Source organism: Onychomys torridus, chromosome 16, assembly GCF_903995425.1.
Source record: "Onychomys torridus chromosome 16, mOncTor1.1, whole genome shotgun sequence".
NCBI classification, from domain to species: domain Eukaryota; kingdom Metazoa; phylum Chordata; class Mammalia; order Rodentia; family Cricetidae; genus Onychomys; species Onychomys torridus.
Genome location: NC_050458.1, coordinates 30,122,784 through 30,140,820, shown reverse-complemented (window position 1 = coordinate 30,140,820; position 18,037 = coordinate 30,122,784). Strand labels below are relative to the sequence as shown.

Here is an 18,037-nt window from a genome sequence, read left to right as displayed (position 1 = left end):
TTCCTGTTGTTGATTTTCTAAATCTTGAAGTGAAATTAATTGTGTATTTTTTAATTTGACACTGAATAATAATGATACCATAAAATAGAATTACATAACCACAGAAACCAGAATAAAAGCAGATGCTTAATTTGAAATGGGATTAGCTATTAATGTGTAGGTAGTATGGATGGATTTGAGTTTCTTCCGCAGCCTGGGTAGAGAAAGAATTTCCACTTGCCTGTGCTGATGGGCTGTGGACCCGTAATGGAAGAAGTGTTGGTGTCCTGGCTGGAAAGTGCCGCATGAGTTCAGAGTAGAGCGAGCGGTACATTTCACAAGAAGTGCAGCCACCCAGCCCTTGTCAACAGTAGCTGACTGTAAAATTTCAGGTATCAGCCTGGGATTTCTTACTGTGATCTCAAACCAACAGAGTAGCCCTGTTGACGACCTGGCGGCTCTTCTGTTATCCTCCTGACCTCTGCCATTCTCTGGATCCTGTCACAGTCTCTAGAGTCAGTGGTTCTGATTAAGCAAACCCAGGCTAGGACTAGACTCAACACAGAAAGAATCTTCTCTGTGAGATTCTGGTTGGGCTTCTGTTGTTTGGTGTCCCGGCTTTTGTGGATTTTTGATCACCCCCTGTTTGATGAACTGAGTGTGTGTGTATAAGTGTGTTTGTGTAGCACATGTAGGTGTGTGTTTAAATGCTGTGCTGGTGGTGTGGATTAGCTTCAGAGTCTTGAGGTTTGACCCATTTTCACCAGGTTCTGCTCACCAATACTCATCATTCTACGGTTGGTTTTATAGTTTGCTCGTAAAAACCCGGTAGTGGATGAGTTCCCGGTTTGTTGTCAATGAGGAAACTGAGGCCCGGACATCGAGTAATCTGCACTGATAAGGGACGAAGTAAGGTTGCATCCTGTGTCCAGTAGACTTTGCAGGCTCACTTCAACTACCGTATTTGAAAGTTTAATTTCTAAACCTTGAGTTCATGTTCTTCCAGAGGGAGATTACTGGCCAGTTGAGCATTGTGAGTCAGCAGTTGGAATAAAGGCTCTAAGTGCAAGCCAGCTTGGTGACTATTTAGTGCTGTGGAGCCGTTTTCCTCGGCTGCTTCCAGGGAAAGAGGAAACAACACACTGACCAAGTTGACAGGTGAGTCAGGACTGCTCAGAGGTAGTGTTCTTTCTCTGCAGGCTGCCTCCCTTCATAGCTTGCCTGGTTTTTCATGTTTATCACAGCTCAGAGGGATGGGCCTAAGAGCAAAATGACGTTGTGGCGTCAACTGACCTTTCTCTTGAAACAGGTACACGCCTCTTCTCTTCCAGAACCCCACAGTACTGAGATTAAGATTACCTGACATTTCATGTATGCGTTTTTAGGTTCTATTTCTTCTGTCTAACTACATGGGAACTACTGCCCCTGTTCTGTAACAAGGGGGAAATCTGCATTAGAAAGACTTACGTGAAGAGGCAGGTTTTGAACCCAGGTCTAAATGATACTGTAGTCCATTTTGGGCACGTGATATCATCTGCCAAGAAAAAGACGTAAGGTTAGAAGTAGACGTAGTTCTTTGTACTGTCAGCACCCTAGAAGGCTGTACAGTTGAATTCAGTGTTCTTCTGACTTTCTGTAAAAATTCTCATTTGGAGTACTTTAATAGGCTGAAGAAGGATTGTATGTAGAAAGCAGAATTTCATTAAGAGAGCATAAAGTAAAACGTGCCCTGCATGTTGGAATCCTCTCTTCCTGCCTTCCCACGTTGCAGACATAACACTGATTTAACCTGGGAGTGGAAAGGGTGATTTGTCTTAAAGCTGACCCAGAGGACAGACTCCCTTCGGCCGAATATGTCTTAAATGCTTAAGAAGGCCTCATGTTAGACCCAATTCAGGCTGATTTGACTTGACATCGAGTACCTACTGTATACTCAGCCTATTGCAGGTGCTAGCGAAAGAGAATGACAGATGAAGTAATAGCTCATTTCTGCTCTCAAGGTGTTCACAGGTAAATAGGGCAGATAGAGAGTTAGCTATACAGTTGGTACTGGTTGGTACTGAGGTGGTGGTTCAGATTGCTCTGGACTCTGAGGCGGGTGTAAGTAGAACATCCCAGGTTGGATACCATTTGAGCAAAGGCTGGGGGTGGGGAGGTCTAGGGTGGGATGGCGGTATCTACTGCATAGATGAGTCATATGGGTTAGTATCTTCATGGCAGTACTGTTGCCTTCATTTGCTTGTTCAGTTTAGTTTGATGAAACTGATCAATCTCTGTCCTGTGTGTGTGCATTTTCGTGCATTTTTCTCCATTAAATTCTTGTTATGCTTTATGTTTTTTGGGGAATGTGTGTGGGAGGGATTCATCTCCAGCTGGGTCCAGCTGCAATGAAAATGTCCTGTTTGACAAATTGAGGAATTAGAGTATACCCATCTCTCCCCGAGAACCAGGACTCTAGCTGTAACACCAAACATCCCTCCCTTGTGGCACAGGGTGGGGGAGAAGTAGTGATTTAAGGCTGCTGGGTGTGTTGACTAAGAAATTATTTGAATAAATAAGACTATTGCTCTGCTTGGTTAAATATGGCTTCTGACTGAACCATGTGGATTTTTCTCCATGGGGAACAGAGGCTGATGCTGTGACTGCCCCAGGGTAGAAGCATAGGGATGCTCAGAACCTTCTCATTGGAAGATTCACTGCTTCTGCAATTTCCTATTGGTTCCTATTTCAGAGCTTTTTGTGTTCCTAAAATATGAAGGACCCCGGGCTTTCAAAATAATTGAAACTATTTGAAGTTTTTAGTTAGTTGCACGTTTATGATGAGCCAGTAACATGCTTGATAAGAGATCACAAATGAGGAGATGTTGACATTTGTGGAACTTTAAACAAGGTGTGTAACCAGCCTCTCAGGCCACTTTCCACAATTTACAGGTGATAGAGTTGAAACAGCGGACCTCACCTCTTATATAGTAGTCCCTCCAAAATGAAATGAATAATTCCAAAGTCCAGGATCTTCACCCTAAATTGAGACAGTTCCTGGAGTCTTAGGGGAAAAAAAAACAAGTCAGAACTATGAGACTTTGTAGCACCCTTGGCAAGGGAGTCTCTGTCCCATACTTCACCACAGCTGCATGTTATGTTTTGAGGGGCAGGTGAGACTAAGGTTGTAACAGAGCTGGGGGTGTTGTTGTTGTTGTTTTCAATGGCCCAGAGAATGTTGTATCACTCAGAAGCAGCAATTGTAGATTAGGTCAAAAGCTAAACTTTGGGCAGTTGGAAGGCTCTCGTGTAAGTAAGAGATACCCATCAACTGACTACCCATTGGCAGGAGATAGTTGAAGCGTTTCTGAGAATAGTGAGGGCCTCAGTGAAGTTATTAAAGCAGATAACACAGTCTACTTCAGATCAGTCAAGGAAAAAAGGTCTTGGATCTCTACTAGCCTATGGAAGACTTATCTCTTCTAGGTGTTATTGAGTCTACATATACTAAGCTGTGACTGATAATTATTGTTTTTAACAGCTTTGTGTCTTAACATTGGCCATTTTGCCCATGGAAATAACTGGGTACAGTATTGTATGACCAAAGTATTGTTATGTACATCAGAGGGCAGACACTAGATGCTTTTTCATTTGGCAAAATTTTAATAATTTCTCATCCTTTATTCCCCAAATTAATATACATTTGTGTAGCCAATAGTGTGACTATTGTCACATGTGCCTCCATTGTTTTTAATATTTGTTGGCTGCTATGGTAAACGCAGAGTTAAGATCGTAGGCTTTGGCTATATGGTCCTTGCTTGCAATTATCTTTTGTGCTGTATATTAATTGTATGTATGTACTTGGTCAAATCATGATGTTGTCTTAGTTGTAAAAGTAAAAAACCCAGAGTTTTTAATGAAGCTAGATTAGAGTAGAGTTGAAATACTGAGACTGAGTTGAGTGCACAGTAAACATTCCCACTGTGGCTATCGTGAGAGCAGAGTTAGAAGGTAACACATATCTGTGTGTTCTGTTCTGCTCTGCAAAACTGACATCCTGTTGCATAGTTTAAAGCCTTTGCTCTTCCCGTAGTCTTTCACTCAATGACTTTGGTGATACTTTTGCTGTTTAATTTGCAGTTTTATTTGAATCCATTCAGAGCACAGAATTTGATGGTTTGTTTTTTGCATATTTGCAGGACACCTTATCACCTGAAAAAGAAAGCCTCATACCCACCAGCAGTCCCTGTCTATTTTCTTCTGATCTCTTCCCCCACACTAGTCTACTTGGTATCTCTATGGAGTCATGCATATAACTATGCCTTTTAATGATTATGCATTTATACCTTTTAATGATCTGTTATGTGAGGTACCTTGATTTAGTAGTTACCCCACTACCACTGATTTTTACGTTATTCCACTATTTTAGGCAATGTTCATATTGACTCTCTTGAATTCTTTCACTACAGTTACCTGGGAAGCCTATAATTAGGTAGAGAAGTAGCATGAAGTCTTAACTGCTCTCTACCCTGTCACACATTGTGCTATGCAGCGTTTTGGGGGAGCCTGTAATGTTCAGGAACAGCAAGCAGCTGATCTGACAGCCGTGATGTCTCAGTGGGGGCCAGTAAGGACACTGAGCAGAGCTGTTGGAAGACAGAGCAAACACAGGGATGTGGGTTTTACCAGCTGTAGAATTAGGGTCCATCACAGGCCCAAGTACAAATGATAATAGATCCACACACAGTGCAGGGAAAATTATTCATCACATCTGCCCTGGAAGATGCAGCACATAGCAGCTGTAGTGTGATTTGCCTGAGTCTGAAGGGCTTAAATAGTAGACTTAGAGGAAAAGGAATCTGGAAGAAACAGACTGCTCATCATCTCTGGAGATCTTCTGTGTGATCATTTTCCAATTCCAGGGCTGGGAGATATGCTGTGGAGAAACACATTTAGTTTATGCTTTGCTTTTAAATGTTGGGATTATCCCGAGAGAATCGTTGAGTTCAGATGCTGTCTGGTGATCTTAACACTATCAGATGTAGAATATGTGCATTCACTTGTTTTGGGTGTTCATCCTTCGCTGGACTCAGCAAGGACAAATGGCTAGTTCACTGTGATTAGCATCCAGTAGGCTGCTCAAGCCTCTTTGAAAATGAAACTCACATGGAATGAAGTGACTAGCATTTTCATATACTAGGCTCTTCATGGTTTGTACCAAAACATATGTTTTATTTGCGTGGAAAATTGCTTAAGTCATGTCAGCGTCTTTATATTTAAGTGGGAGCTTCTAATGTAGAACTGACTTTTATAAAAACGAAAGGACAGACACAGCATGTCTAGTAGGCATGGCTAGTAGGCACATGAGTGCCAGACTCCTGATAGTGAGCTTGTCAAAGCACACTCCTATTTCCTCGTGTGCCAGTTCACTGGAGCTTTCTCAGTCCTCAGTTGTGAAGGATGTGCTCTGGGAGGTGACACTGAGACCTTGTAGCGGTGTCCCATGTTACTCCACACTTAAGCCTTTCCTGGCTTCTGGCAGCACTACTTAGTAATGTAGATAGCTGGTTAAGGCTATGTGCTTCAGAGTTTAAAAGAGAAGGAAAAAAAAAACAAACCCTCCACCTAGATCTCCAAGTCAGCCTCTTGAAGGTTACTCAATTTTTGTTCATTCATTTCCTCATTAGGTGCATATTTCACCACAGTCTCTAGTGATGTTGATCCCTTAGAAGGCTACACGACGTTTACTGTTAGTAAATGCATGATGGTTTGAGAGATCAGTGAGCCTCTTTGAACCTGAGTTTTGTCATGTACAAGTGAAGGGAAAAGCATCTATCTCAACATTTTATAAGGTACAGAGAGACAGTGCTGGATGTGTGTTAGCCTAGCTGTAACATTGGGCAGCTGGCATATCCAGCATGTGGTACTTAATAGTTCATGTGGTTGTAACACATGATTCTGTTTTGTGTGCCCAAACAGTTGGTGTGTTCTGGGGTAAAGCTGTAATGAAAGGCTATGTTCTTTGTATACCCCATACGTCTTGCCTTGCAACTAGAGTACTTGGTCCTATAAAGTACATCGTTTAAGGACAAGCATCTTTTACTTTGCCTATAGGGTAAGGATGCCAACATCTTCCTCTGAACACAGATGTTTGTGGTGTGGCTACCCAGTTCACAAACCAGGTATGCTCATAGCAGTGGTAATCTTTTCTTACTGAGTGCTGACTGAAGTTGGTCTCACTTTGTACAGTCCATGCTATCTGAGCTTTTATGGAGACATTCTGTTTGTCTTTGGATACTTCAAGAATACAATTCTCTCATTTAAAGAGAAATCACCAGATTGGGCCCTAAGAAGAAGCTAGATGTAAAGTCCTAAGTTTTCAGCCAAGTGAGGAATGCAAACCTACTGGTTAATTACTCCTGCTGCTGTTCTCTCCCACACACACACAGCACCCATCCTGTCTGAGGTATTCATTTCCTAACCCAATAAGAGTATTTGAGTTAGTATAAGAAACTCTTTCTCCAAGGACCTGTAAGCAGAGTTGTCAGAGGGCAGCTGGGGGGCGTGACTGTAAACAAATGTATTACGGTGTTCAGTCACCTTTGCTTGGCTCTTGCAGAACTCAGAGCTACACACCAGACAATTTAGAACCCTCGTTTGCTTCTTATAGTAGATGCAGTGCCAGTGTTGTGCTACCACTTCGATAGGAAGTAAGGATATGCTTCTGTTTTCCAAAAACTTATAAAAATGAAGTGATTGATGTATTGACCATGCAGTTGATCATTTCAAGACTTTTCTGTGTTTTTTGTTTCTCGGGACAGGATTTCTCTGTGTACCTCTTTTCTCTGTGTGCCCTGGAACTCACTCTGTAGACCAGGCTGGCCTTGACCCTAGAGATCCACCTGCCTCTGCCTCCCGAGTGCTGGGATTTAAGGCATACCCAGCTGTTTTCTTAAGCATATAAATAAAACAGATGAAATTGTAAATCCTGATATTTCATAAGTTGTGTGTGGCTATAGAATCAGAGACTTCATACTTGAGCTGACTTTATGAATTATGTTTTCTGTGTTGATACATAGCCAAGTCAGGACATAACAAATTCCTTTGACTACATCTGAGTTTGGAATGCATGTGTTGGCAGCTCCTGGCTATCTGATGTCCTTACTTTGCCAAGAGCTCACCTCACTTTGACTCAGTTTTTTCTCTTTGCAGAATAATGAGTCAGATGTAGATCATCATGAAAGCTTGTTACCTACAAATTACAAAAACAAAAAACAAAAAACACTATTGAATGGAGCCAAATCTCCAGTGACAAGATTCAAACCCTACCTGCTTATAAGACAGCCTGAGGTTCATTAGGCCATTCTCCCAGATCTGCTGTTTTCTTATCCCTGAGGCTTCCATTCTCATTACATTAGAGAGGGGGGGGGAGGGGAGAGAGAGAGAGAGAGAGAGAGAGAGAGAGAGAGAGAGAGAGAGGGAGAAGAAGAAGAAGAAGAAGAAGAAGAAGAAGAAGAAGAGGAGGAGGAGGAGGAGGAGGAGGAGGAGGAGGAGGGGAGAGAGAGGAGAGAGGGCGGGGGAGAGACAGAGAGAGAGAAAGAGAGAGAGAGAGAGAGAGAGAGAGAGAGAGAGAGAGAGAGAGAGAGAAAAGGAAGTTAACTTGACATTTCTGGATGTTTAAAAAAGGTTGATAGTATGCCAGTTTGAGGTAGAGCTAAGTAATGATCTTTCCTTCAAGACCTGAGAGCATTGTGCCCAAGCCGGCCTACTGTTCCTTACTAGAAGCTTAAGGCCCTTGTAGAATGTTGGCTTCTTGTTTGATGTTTGACTCAGAGGATTTGGCCAATTGGTACCTAACAGAGCCGGTGAGGCAGTCAGAGGGGGATGATCTAACATCTTTGAGGCTCTAAAGGAAGAGGGTGAGAACTAGGGAGGGGCATCCTCAGGAGGGCCCAGACAGCTCTGAAGCAAAAGCAGGCAAGGAGACACTCTCCTGCATCCACTAGTCTGTGCAGCAGATCAGAGATGTGCCTCTGTGCCTCATTCTCCTACCAAGCATATGCTTAGTGTCCAACACAGCGTCAGGTGCTTTGCATGTATATACATAGGTGTCTGGTGTTAGTACAGTATGGTAAGTACTTTACAAGTTGTGTCTTTAATAAAGAGATAAGGGAACACACACACACACACACACACACATTATGGTTAGAGATAGGAAGTAGGGAGAAAGAGGGAAGTAGAAAGGGTTTCACATGAAGCATGAATCTTAGTACATGGCTCTAAAGTGTTCACTTTCTTCAGCTTTACAAGTGACTAGCAAGAAGAAACCTTTGCTCTGAGATGGCTTAGGGCCAGGTCAGTTGAAAGCCGCCTTTCCCCACTTATTAGTGCTGGTTTTAGCTTTTGAACATGCTGCCCCCACCTCCCAAACACACACCGGTATTTAAAAAACATCTTTCTGCTCCTCTTTCTCAGCCACATCCCCCAGAGTGCCAGGGTATAATGCTCCTGCCAGAGTGGACAAGCAGAGCAGCTCCTTTGCTGTGGTGCTAAGAAGCATGTCTTCAAAGCCTATGACCAACCAGAAGATTTTGACCCCTGCCACTGCCATGGCATCGAGGGCAGTAGTCCTGTGGTGTTTAGGGCTGTGCTGCTGTTTTCTCATGTTTATCTGTCATTAACGCCAGCACAGATGGTAATACTTCCTGTATTTTTGCCCATTTGGGTCTTGGATTTCTCATGGAGTTTAACTACAGAAACTGCTTGTGAAGGTAGACATGACCCTGTGGACATTTTGCAGTCATGCCCCAGCTCATGGCTGCCTTGGTTTTGAAATGGTCTCAGTTTCTCTGTCCTGAAAATTATCTTTTCCTGTTTTCTAGAGCACTGTCTTTGGGTCTCTCTCAGACTTGTTACATGTTCTCCCGTGGGATTTATTTATAGGAACATCTGTCTTTCCTACCAGATTGTAAACTCGTTTAGGCAAGGGCTCTGCTCTGTTCATAAGGCTTAGGGTGATGGTTCACTACAGCAAGTGCTCAATCAATATCAATTGGATTGAACTGAGTTGTTTTTAGGTGAGTCTTCATCAAGTATAAAACAAGATTATTTTTAGGAAGGCTCGTAATACTTTTCCTGAGATTTCATGCCTCCAATTCTGTCTTTACATAATGATATGTGTCTTGGAGGTATCCTGAAGGCTGTGTGTGGCAGCCTAAAGATGATAAGTGAAGATCAGAGGTATCGTGGGATCAGTTAATTTATCTCTTCAGCAAGGAGAGCACAGCAGCATTTAGAAGATGCTGTAACTCCATAATTTACCCACATGTAAGGCAAAGGATCATGGTAATGTACAGCATTTTCCTCTTACTCCAGATGCCATAAAATGCATAGGTAAGTGTAGAGAGGCTTCCTGGCACTTTAAAGTATACATTTTTGGCTCTACATTTTTTAAATTACATTATTTGTTGAGGAGAGCATGCTGTGGTGCACATGAGGGGAGAGGGGAGCAGAGAACAACTTGGGGGAGTTAATTCCCCTCCTGCCATGTGTGTCCCGGAGATGAACTCAAGTCATTGGCCTTGGTTAGCACGTGTCTTTACCTGCCAACCCCCTCTTACTCCTCTGAGGTTGTCATAAACTTTGTCATCGACTACTACAGAGTCTGTGTTGAAAGAAGTTTCGCTGACCCGGTTTTGACTCTGTGTTGTTGTCCTTGCCTCAGTTTTTTAACGAGCTATTGGAGAGATGTACAGCTGTGTACCACTGTATCCTTCATGCAGTGTTTACGGTTCCTCTTCCAGTGCTACTTTTCTGCATTGTGCTTTGTTTCCCCCACTACTGGGATGGAACCTAGACTCTCCTGGATGCTAGGCCAGGTCTGCATCTCAGTCTAGACATACAGCTCGGTTTTTACTTTATCTGAGGAGTCAGTCTGGATTGCTCAGACTGGCCTTGAACTTACACTATCACCCATGCTAATCTTGAAATTGTGATCATCCTGCTGTAGCTTCCCGAGCAGCTGCATGTCAGGCCTGGCTCCAGTGATGACTTGGAAGGCGTGTTTGACAAAAGAAGACAGTTCTACTAAGGTTTAGCTTCCTGACCATCTGTTGTGAGTCAGTCACGGTGCTAGATGGTTGGCATTGTTAATTTCTTTTGTCTACCAAGACATTGGTGTAGATGTATCCTGCTTGTTAAATAAGAAACACAGAGCCAGTTGCAGAGTTAAAAACCACCCACGAGGTCAGAGCCAAAGCAGAAAACCTTACCCTTCACTGCTTCTGCGGTTCCTCCTCTCCGCAAGAGACCTACTTCTGTGCGTCCTGTCTATTTAAAGACTTTCTGTTCTCCTCCATTCAGATTCAAGTGGATCAGCCCTCACTCCAGGGTGGAATCCCATTGACTGAGAGAATCAGAGTTCAGCCTTCTTCCTACAGCTCCAGCAAACTGTGATGGTGTATTGTGGCCTTTTGATTTCTCATAAGATGGTTTCCCCTGCCAGAGCCATTCCCTCTCAGCAGACGTTGGTTGTAAAGTGGAGACACCACCAGCATTTTGACTCTGCGGCATTTGCTGATGTGAGAGCAGAAGAGCAAGGAATAAAATGACCCTCATTCTTCTGAATCAGTCTGATGGAGAGACAGCTAAAATACTCTTAAAATTTTTTCTTTTGTGACATATCTGTGATACTTTCCTAAGGGTTGTATTATAGACAGTTATAGAGACTTACAGGGGAAAACAGTTGCTGGGAAGCCAGAAGCAAAGTCGTTACTCATCTGGAAGTATATGATGAACCAAATGATGGCGGGACCCGAGAGCACCATATGCTGTTAGTGCTTTAGAAACAATCGCCATCCGATCTCTTTGGCCGTTAATGAGTTATACTGGAGACTGTGTACTCTCTACTTGCTATCCATTATTTTGTTCTTGGCTTGATTTATTGGGGCTAGATAGAGGTGTGCATATTGTGGGGAGGAAGAGCCTCAAATGAACGGAAACCTTAATGTAACAGGTCATTTCTCTGTCAGCGCCAATGAATCTGGATGTAAGCCTAGAACCGCAGTCTGTGCTGCCGTCTGAGACTCAGACCTGCTTTTTCTCCCCTACCTTTCTCAGTGCATAGCTTCCATCCTCCTCATCACACATGGGCTTAAGATTGCTGCAAGAGCTTCAGCTGTCACTCACCACTCAATGACACACAGAATCTAGAAGGAAAAGAAAAGCCACCCCAGCCCTCAGTAGGCTGAAGTCAAGGCCAGCTTGGGCTGCAGTGTAAGAACGTGTCTCAGGAAAAAAAAAATCCAATAAATAAATAGGAAAAGCAAAACTGGACTATCTTAGTAGAGTCACTTAATGCTGGAACTGACTGATTACATCTGGCTGCAAGAAAGAGAAATACAGTTTTTTATTCCTAGTGACAAATGTCCTACTGGAAGGAGAATTCCGTTGTCAAGGAGAAACGGAGACTGGAAGTCAGGGTAGGGAGTCAACAGCCAGTCAGTTTGTGGAGTAGAGAAGAAATAAGCTCAGTGCCACTCTACTGAGGGGGTCAAGTCAGGATCAGCTGTTACTGGTACAGAGAACATTTGTGGTTTAGATGGAAAAGTCATTAAAACATTGATGTCCTCAGAAGATACTGTTAGGCTGTCCCAGTGACGTAACCCTGTGATCTCATCTGCTAAGGAGGCTGAAGCAACGGATTCACAAAGTCATATCCTGCATGGACTAGAGAGTGAGTTCAAGCCAGCCTGGGCAACTTAGTGAGACCATGGCTGAAAATTATAGCAGAGGCACAGTAGAAACTGGCATGGTGATGGCAGACTGGGCAGATGTGGATGCTGATACAAAGGCTGCTACTCTGAGATCGGCCCTGGGAGGGAGCAGCTAATGCCTCGTAAACTGTAACAGCAGAAGAGATTTTTCCAGCCATAGAAAAGCTGGTGAGTTGGTCTTCAGGCAGAAGACACAGACAGACTCGGAGTGCTGATCACAGTCAGAGGAAGGAGAAGCCTTCCTGGTGGAGGAAGGTCAGAAGGTAGGTGGCAGCTTGGTAGCTGTATCACCTGGAAAGGAAGGAACCTGGAAATTAGGGAAAATGATGAGGGTGGAGGGAGGAGCATCAGTGAACTAGTGTGGATGCTGAGTGTGTTTTTTCATTTGTTTGGGGCCTTTTCCTATAATAGTTCCATTTAAATTTCCAAGCAGGTAGGTGAAATGTTAGCCGGGGACACCAGCATATCTGTATGTATCACTCAGCACAGGAAGGAGGAGACCCTGTTTAATGGAAGTGTTCTGTCGGGGAAACCTCAAGCAGCCCGTAGCTGAGGAGCACAGATGACCTGTTTCTGGGCCTGACCTACCCTAGAGTGCTACTGAATGGAGGAGATGGAAAGGCCTTTCCCCTGCACTGTGTTTGGCTTATGTGGTTTCCCTTTGCCCCTGTTACTACTATCTCTGGCGCTTAGACCGGGTACCAGCAGCAGCAGCTCTGTCAGCACAGGACCATGCTGGGACCACTTCCCCATTGTGCAGATGGCGTCAGAACGCCGCCCTGGGCCACTTGTTACTTCTGCATGCCTCAGTTTGTCTACAGGATGAGCTTGACAAACTGTGTAGCGGGAGGATGAAGAAAACTCCTGTGAAGAACGAGGCTCAGCCCTTTTATGACAGTCCAGCTAGGGCTGAGCAAATGATCAATCATATTTCACACATACCCCCTTTCAGTGTTGAGTACCTCATAAAAAGTGGTGTGGAGGCTAAGCAATGATCAAAGATCTCCCATTGTGAAAGGTTTTTGCTTACTTAGAAAAATTAATGTGTGGGGCTGGGTGGAGGAGTATGTTTACCTTTGTGACCCAGAGGGAAAGCCTCTTCCGAAAAGTGACCTTCTCTGACCAAATTGAGGATGACCCATTCTAGTCTTCCATTGGTAAAGATCATTTGCATACAGTGCTTCTGTTTTCAGATTGACTTTGCGTGACACGTGACACGGGTTAGTGCCTAGTGGGCTGTCAGCCATTGCTCCCTAGGGCCACCCTGAGAGGGAGGGAGAAACAGAGAGAGAGACAGACAGACAGACAAGAGCGAGGGAACACAGCTGGGGAGTTTGCACCTTCTGCAGACGGGGTATCTCTGTAGACAGGATGTCTCTGCAGGGGAAGATTTCGTTGTCTTCCCCTGCAGACTGTTCAGATAGTCTGAGCTAATGGTGGAGAGTAATGGGCTTTTTAAAGTTCACAAAGAATGTGAGCAGTATTTAAGGAAAACTGCCTAAGTTTTGATCATTCTGAGCTGTTAGTTTTAGGCATTGAAGTTTTCCTGTAGCGGAAACCTCTTGATGTCCTGTTAGGATGTTGAGTACAATTGTTCTGTTTCCAAAGGAGTGTATTGTGTTCAGATTGTGCTGCCTAGTTTGCCTGGATAACTGGAGTTCAGAATACCACAAGGCCAGTCTGCGACTGCAGAGAACTCTACAGAAATTTTTCACGAAAAGTGTTACTTTAAAACAGTTATTTTCTCTGACCCATTATTGCAAATCAGAATAGCAATTTCTTTTTTAATGCAGGAGATGAGGAAGGAGAGCTAAATTTACATATGATCTCATTGAGTGAGAGCAGCAAAGACAGAGAAGGAGGTGGTCCTTTCAAAAATTTCAGTATAAGGTCACTTTGTTTTGGTGAAGACAGAGGATGTGTTTGGGAGTGGCATTCCATCAAAAAATACTTAAAATTTTTCCGTAGGCCATAGGGAGTTTTGCTCATGGGATTGCTATGAATTTTAGCCACTCGGTTCTTCAGCCCACCCACTTCCTCTTTTCCAAAGTGCACTACAACTCAAAGAGAATTTGGTTAATGAAGATGTATTCATGGTTCTTCCATTAAAACCTAATAAGAAACTCTTAAGGGAAGCCGGGTGTGTTGGCACACCTTTAATTCCAGCACTCCAGAGGCAGAGGCAGGCCGAACTCGAGTCCATGACAACAACCAGGGATACACAGAGAAACCCTGTCTCAACAGATGCACAGAAACACTAAAGGAGAACACTGGGGACACAGTGTTCATACCTGCCTGGGAAATGTTCTTCCTAAGCAGGCGTGAACTTACTCTTGGTCTTACCTTCAAGACCGTGGCTCTGCTACGTCGGATCAGATGTGCTGAACACCTAGCATTTGGTGTTTTCCCGTGGGGCTCCTTCCCTAGCCTTTTCGGCTGAGTCATAGAGGCAAACCCATGTCCAGAATTCTAGGATCTGACTGAAAGCTAAGCAGCTGTTTTCTTCTGCAAGGGAGAATATCTGCGCTAGGCCTTGTCTCCAGTGTGGCTGGACGTCTGCTTTAGGCATAGACAGATTGAGATTCAGACCCCCATGTTGCAACATAAATGTGTCACCAGGATTCTTTTTGCCTTATTTTCCTAACCTGTGAGTTGAGAGCACAGTAGCATCTGGAATGGTTGGCCCCCAAGAGCGATGACACAGCCTGCCACCTACATGGTACTCAGCCCTTCTCAATCCTCGGTTCTCTGTAGTGTTTCTCTAGCCAGCCCATCCAATTTTACTCAGATCTAGAAAGCCATTTTTTAATAAGCAGAATAATCCAGTGCTCCTCAGACTTTGTTATGCCTTAGACTTACCTGGAGGGCTTGTGAGAACAGGTTCCTGGGCCTCACCCAGGGACTGACTGCGTCCACAGGCCAGGTGTGCAGTCTGATAATCTACCTGCCTGCCTGCCTTCCCCTTCCTCCCTCCCTCCCTTCTCGTGTGTGTGTGGGGGGGGGGAGTGCGGTGCCATGGTGCACACATAGTGGTCAGAGAACAGCTGGTAGGAGTCAGTTCTCTCCTTCCACCATGTGGGTTCTGGAGATGAAACCCGGGTCATCAGTCTTGGTGGCTTTACCTGCTAAGCCATCTTCCTGGCCCGAGAGAATTTGTAAAGGGTGTGGAGGCTGGGGCTGCTTGCTGGCCCAGCACCACATTCTAAGGGCCACAGAGATCTAAGTCCAGGAGTGGTCTTCTAGCTGGGAAGCAAGCCTGTGGAAGGTTCAGAAGATCTTGAAAGTCTTCAAGTCTAGAAGCAGCAAAGAGCTAGATGTTTGGAGTGGGTTGTAACAGTTGTGTCAGCGAGGTCACAGTTTTCTCACCTTTAGATACATTTAAGACCTTGAGGCCCGAGGCTGTTACTGATCCCTGTGAGTTTCTCTCGTTCCCTTGGTGACATTTGCAGAGCCTGTACACCTGCTTCCTTACTGACATTTTGTTAAAGTTGGTTTCTTCATTTTCTTTATTCAGTGCTGGGGATTGGAACAATATTGCATTCGAAAATTTCACAACAGGAGGATTAGTAAGCCCCCATTTTCAGCACCCAGCTTCAGTAGTCATCAACTTATTGTTTCCCTTACTCACATGCTTCCTCATGTTCCTGCTGGGTTATTTGAAGTAATTCCCAGCTTACAATTTTATCGATAGAAGTTCATTGTGCATCTGTAAATAATTCCTAAGTATCTTTAAATACTCAGTCAGGGTTTAGATTTCCCCCAATAGTTTCAAATGTTGGTTTGTTCAAATCAGTGCCAAAATAAAACTCCAAGGTTTTGCGTACGTAATGCACTTCTTTAAGTCCCTGCTCCCCCCTTTCTGTTCCCCTAAGAAATTGTTAAAGCATTTATCACGCAGTTTCTGCGTTCTCTGCAGAGACTGCTGTTTAACTTGACCCACCATTCATCTGTTTCCCTAGCTTAATTTATCTTTCCTCTTGGTTTGGAGAGATGGAGCGATGCTTGTTTGTTTCAGGAAGCATGTGATGGACAGATGGCGTGTTCATTCTTGTTATCTGTCTTTGATGTTGAGGCCAGCCAGTGGGTTCCGGTGTTGTAAACCAGTTGCTTTTGTTGCCTTACCCCTGACATATCACCTGACGGAGGAACTTGTAGGAGTTAAATAAATTAAAAATTAATTGGGAACTACAAGCTGCATCATCTGATAATTTAGTATTTGGAGAACCATTTGATATAGTAGTATATAGTTCCCCACTGGACAGTGTTACTTTATCTGTCTGTTGATGTGTTTAATCTGATGGAAGCCTTCCACCCCAGTCCCCTTCCCAGTCTCCCTGGTATTGGGAAAACAGGCATATATTCCCATGCCCGGATTATTCTTACTTTCTCAGTAGTAATCTACTCCTGACAGCTCCTTTATGAGTAACTTACTTCAGTTACATTGGTCCATGACTACAAACTATCTATTGTATGTCTAAGACCCTGCTTTGGGCGTGGCTGTGAGGTACCAGCATAAAGTCAGGAACCTACAGATTAACTAATCTTTGACTGATACGTTTTCACACGTGACTTAGATGATCTTGAGTTTCAGCTACTTGGGACTGCCCTACTTAATACTGTAGTATTTCCAGGAATAATGGAGTGAACATGCATGTTCAGTCTGGACCAAAGGCTACATAGTAAAGCTTATTTCTATGAAGAATCTGAGTTACTTTCTAATACATATTATGCTAGGACAGAGCCTTGATTTCATGATATGATAGGGTATTATTTCAGGAAGGACTTTTAATGACATGCATGCTAGTTGCTTTGGTCCTGAGAAGAGGCAACTTCCACATGGTCACATTAGTTTTACTGTGCAGAGCTCCACAGTGGTAGCAATGGATGAGCCTGGTGTCTCCTGTCAAGAAAAAGGCCACTTCATTTTCTACAGGTCCTGCCCTTGTTCAGAACCCCAGAGGTCTATAGATTGGCCTTCTAGAGCCATATGCACTTGACTTAACGAAATTTGAAGGGAAAGCCATTTGGCAAGTAAGGGCTGTCTGGTGTTAGCATCCAGAACATTATGAAAAACTGACAGTGTTATATGGTCCTAAAGACCAAGAAGAAAAGTCTACATGACTGTGTCCCTCAGCTCAGGGTGGCCAGCAAGGAACCCGGGATTTGGTGTCCTCATCTCAACCAAGGTAGAAGGAAACATGAAGAAGAAGCCACCTGTCCCTACTTTGATCTCGGCTTTCCTCTTTCGGCCATTTGACTGAGGAGTCTTCAGATGCACGGTTGAGTTGTGGGTTTAGATTCAGATCTTGAAGTCTGGCAGGGTGCTCTGGTCTCCCTCTCACATTCTGTCTGGATTTCTGAAAGTCAGGAACGTGGAGGGACTGCATACAGCCAGAAGACGGGAGACTGACTGGCAGGGCAGGTCTTCTAGATCATCCGTCTCCTGGTTAATGCTGCTGCTTTGGCCCCAGGCTTCATTGTAACTCGGTCTTTCTTACTTCAGAGGTAAAAATAAAAACTGTGAAAATGGCCATGAGCTAGAATGTTTGTTTTTGTTGTGACTTTTCAATAAAAAAATGTGAGAAATTATGTTGCCAGCCATGAGGAAGGGATGATGCGTTTGTTAGGGCTGGAGGAAGCCAGTAAGCAGCACCAGTTTTCTCCACTTGAGCTGTGGACTACATTGTGAAATCCATCAAAAAGAGAAGGGCAAATGGAGGCCATTCAGACCATCCACTTCACACTTTGAGCCTGTTCTGCAGGCAGGAAGCTCCTAGTCCTGAGCTCCAGGACTGAAACACACTGCTGCTGAGGAACAGAACCAGAACCAGAGTAGCATTCTCCCAGAGGGAGGGACAGTGGGGCACCAGAGTCCTGCTCTCCTAGGACTGAGTGGGCGCAGAACAACATAAAGGCACAAGTGTCCCTCAAGTAGAGCACCTCCTGGCCAAAGGGAGGAGGAAGCATTCCCGGCATTGCTTTTCAGATGTCCTTTCACTAGAGTGAGGGACACTAACAGAACATAGATGCTTGGTGGTCACACAGGTACTGTAAATTAAGAAATCCACACCATTTAATTCCATCCTAACTCTGATTCCATTTTTGCTGCCCTATGCGATCTGGTAACGTTTACCCAGGAGGATGGAACATTTGTTTTTATTGTGACTTTTCAGTAAAAAGTGTGAGAAATTAGGTTGCCTCATGGTTGAGGAAAAACTTCACCTCCCTAGACAAGAGAGGCAGAGTCAAAGATGCTCTGGGTATCAGTGTCAACTTCATCTCAGAGTGTAGCTTATTTTTGAATG

The 18,037-nt window shown here is 44.1% G+C and overlaps 1 protein-coding gene across 11 annotated transcripts in view; it reads left to right on the top strand.

Moving 5' to 3' along the window:
- Positions 1–18,037, top strand: part of Asap1 (ArfGAP with SH3 domain, ankyrin repeat and PH domain 1) — a 309,763-nt gene that overhangs the window by 100,781 nt on the left and 190,945 nt on the right. Inside the window, exon 4 of one of the 11 annotated variants that reach the window (XR_004946738.1) lies at positions 10,321–11,995. The exons of the other annotated variants lie outside the window; for them this stretch is intronic. The gene's annotated coding sequence lies outside the window, so the exon portion shown is untranslated. The remainder of the gene's footprint in view (positions 1–10,320; positions 11,996–18,037) is intronic. 11 annotated transcript variants of the gene reach the window in all.